The sequence below is a fragment of the Phocoena sinus genome, chromosome 3 (assembly GCF_008692025.1).
Source record: "Phocoena sinus isolate mPhoSin1 chromosome 3, mPhoSin1.pri, whole genome shotgun sequence".
In the NCBI taxonomy this organism is placed as follows: domain Eukaryota; kingdom Metazoa; phylum Chordata; class Mammalia; order Artiodactyla; family Phocoenidae; genus Phocoena; species Phocoena sinus.
In genome coordinates this window covers 14,656,625-14,659,850 of record NC_045765.1, presented here as the reverse complement: position 1 = coordinate 14,659,850, position 3,226 = coordinate 14,656,625, and the positions used below count along the sequence as shown (strand labels likewise).

Below are 3,226 nucleotides of genomic sequence, written 5' to 3'. Positions count from 1 at the left end.
TTGTGTGGTGATGGATTTAACTAAAATTGTGTTAACTAAACTTACTTCACAATATGTACATATACCCCAGGTAGTTTTGATGTAGGCGGGCTTCCACTGCTCTTTGAGAAATACTGACAGACCAGTGGTGCTAAAATGCAGATTGGAAAGACTTTCACCTAGTACTTACAATTTGGAAGGTTTTGGAGGGAGCCAGGAATCAGGATTTTCATTACACACACAGTTTCAAAGGCTACTCTTTAAGAACTCATAATCTAATAATATGGTTACTGTCTCTCACACTTTTTTAAATTGAAAGCCAAAGAAATATATTTAACATTGTATCTAGTACATATGTATTTATGTGGATGTAAATATGCACGTATGTATAAAATGGGAACAAAACTTAGGGAACAATACTGACCTGACGTAGCCTGATAAGAAAAAGCAGCCCCCTCTATAATCAGAATTTTGTCAAGTGTTCTAAAAGTTAAAAGTAACACAACAAAAAAATTCCTTTCATTTTCCTCACTCAAGACCATGCTTCTCTTTGTTGTTCCCAATAAAGCCGGGACTCCTCTGATTCCTCTTTTAAATGTATATCTGGATCCCTTTTCAAATGCAAATTCAGCTTTATCTATGGTTATTTAAGGTAGATTTCAAAAACACATGCTTGGATGGCTTTTCAAACCTAGATTGTGAGTTTACTTTTGAGGACTTCCCAGACACCCTGTGCTGATCCCCAAACCAAAAGCGTTTGGGAGGTGGGGCTGTCTCCTTTTGTTCTTTAAAAGAACCCATAAACTTGTGGAGATAGGAACTGTAATGAGGTAACCAGTGGTTTCTTGCTGGTGGATACTCCCCTCATTCTTGCTTCTCGCAGATCTTGAAAAAACAAAAGCCCTATTTCGGACATACCAGAGTCTATGGACTCATTTCCAAAACTAGAACAATGTGCTCTGGCATCTAATCTCCACTAGTCTCTTCCATTAAAAAAAATAATAATAATGGACCACTACGTTGATTTAGCCATGCACAACTCACTGGGTGAAACACAGTCTAACCAGTCTTAAGACCTGTTGGGAAAGGATTTGTTGCGAGGTTCCAGGTTTAAAGGGCTCCCTGTTCTCGTTCTGAGTGGCATTCACTGAGCCCTCAGGATCTGGGCGGACAACAGTCGAAAGAAACTGAACTCGCAGATCTTTTTTTTTTTTTTAAGTCCCCAGTAGGAAAGACGAGTGCAAAAGGCGCTGGGTATCAGAGATGTCGGTGGAAGTGTTAAGGAGAGGGAAGGCAAATTCGTAAAACCCGGTGAGGAGCTGTAGTCGAAGGAGAAGATGGAAGCTCAGACCCGGGGGCGATTTGCCCTTCGGCAGTGGTGCTCAACTCTGGGAGACCAGCTTTTCTTTTTCATTTGCGAATGTGAGGAATCCCCGCAGGTGCGCAACAGCGGAGGTGCAGGAAAGCCAGCGCGGTGCCACGCCTTTTCTTCTCGCTTATTCAATTTGTCATCAACAACGCATCGGAACGATCAAGAGGCAAAAACGTGTTCGCTTCCTTTTTTCAGGAAATTCCCTAGGAAAACGATTTGCTTTTTAAATTTCTTTGAACAACCTTTCGCCCTAGAAATGGGAGAACTGAAATTCTGGTTAATTCTGATTTCAAATATCTGCGTGGCAATTTGGGAATAAACATTCATCCCCAAGGCCTCTCCCATTCATCTATGGGAGAGGGGAGGAACTACCTAAGACCCCGTAATGTCACCCCTCCAAGGGTGATAGGGCCAGCGCGAGCCCTTCTTACGGCGGTGTCACGGAACCAAAGTTGGTGACCGGTGGTTACCGACAGTGGCGGGCGGTTCCTGGGTCCAGCCGTCTGCCGGAGTAGCCTGTTTGAGATACAGCGCCCACCCTTAGAAATTCCCGCGCGGGCGCCTATGTACTTGGCAGGATGCACACCTCCCCGATCCTCGCCTTCCCAGCCCGAAGAGCGACGGCAGAGAGGCCACTGTTCTAGACCCTCCCTTGCGGCCAGCCCACCCCTCCCTAGGCTTCAGGGCCTTTGTAAGGCGCGACCACCTGCGTCAGAGAACGAACGTGGCACTGGCGGGGCTGACCCCCAGAAACTCCTGGATCCCGGGCGGGGGCCACCGGTGGAGATGGCGTGGGAGTAGGAGGAATTACGCAAGGCGGGAGGGTTCAGTGGAGAAAGCAAGGGAGAAGTCCAAGGGCTTGAAGTGTCCGGCTTCCAGCAATGGGAAGGCTCTGTAATTAACAGAGAGACAAGGCAATGGTCCCTGTAAAGAGTCCCGGAAATGAGGGGTCAGATGTACTTGCTGTGTCCCTAGAAATTCCTCAAATGCGGCTGTTAACTTTTCCAGGCTTTTTCAACTCAGTTAAGGAGTCTGATACTGGATAATTTCTGAGCATTTATCAGGGTGTTAGCTCTGTACTACTAGAGTAAGTAAATTTTAAAACAAACGAACAGACAGACCGTGCTGGGTTGCTGTCGCCATCGTTGCAGCCCCTTGGGTCTCAACAAGACCGGTGATGCTCCAGAATGGGAGACAAGCCAGTTCGGGAGCAGATTGTATCCAGTTTCATTCAACATTACTACCGGTTATTTGATAACAACAGAACCCAACCAGGCACAATTTATATTGACACACCGTGCCTTACCTGGAAAGGACAGCAGTTTCAGGGGAAAGCTGCCATCGTGGAGAAATTGTCTAGCTTCCATGCCTCAAAATCCAGCACAGCATCACGGCTCAGCATCATCAGCCCATGCCAGAGAGCAGCATCAGCAACACAGTTGGAGCCCAGCTCAACGCAAGTGAAGACCCTACCACGGGGTTCCATCAGATGTTCCTATTAAAGAACATCAACTGATGCTTGGGTTTGCACCCATGACAGGTTCAGTCTTGCCCTGCACAACTTGGGCTAACGCTCTCCCAGCCAGGCACTCATGCTGTTTCCTCCTCCCTCCTCTTCCCGATACTATTCACACTTCTCCAGGTGCTCCGAATATCATACACAAATGGGCAGGGCCACGGTGGGAGTGAGCGCAGTACGCCCGCTGCTACTGAGGTATTGTGTGTGATGTTTGGACGCTAGACTAGTTGCATCTGACAGGAGGAGTTTGTGCTGTACCAGCGCATGACTTGGAAACCCAAATTAATGCAAAAGGTTGTCTTTTTTTTTTTTAATCTACTGACAAGTTGTTTTAGTAACCCAAAGAAGTGAAGGAG

At 46.7% G+C, this 3,226-nt stretch overlaps 1 pseudogene; it reads left to right on the top strand.

The window, feature by feature from the left end:
- Positions 1–2,538: 2,538 nt before the first annotated feature.
- LOC116750487 lies at positions 2,539–2,922 on the top strand (annotated as a pseudogene).
- The last annotated feature ends 304 nt before the right edge of the window (positions 2,923–3,226 follow it).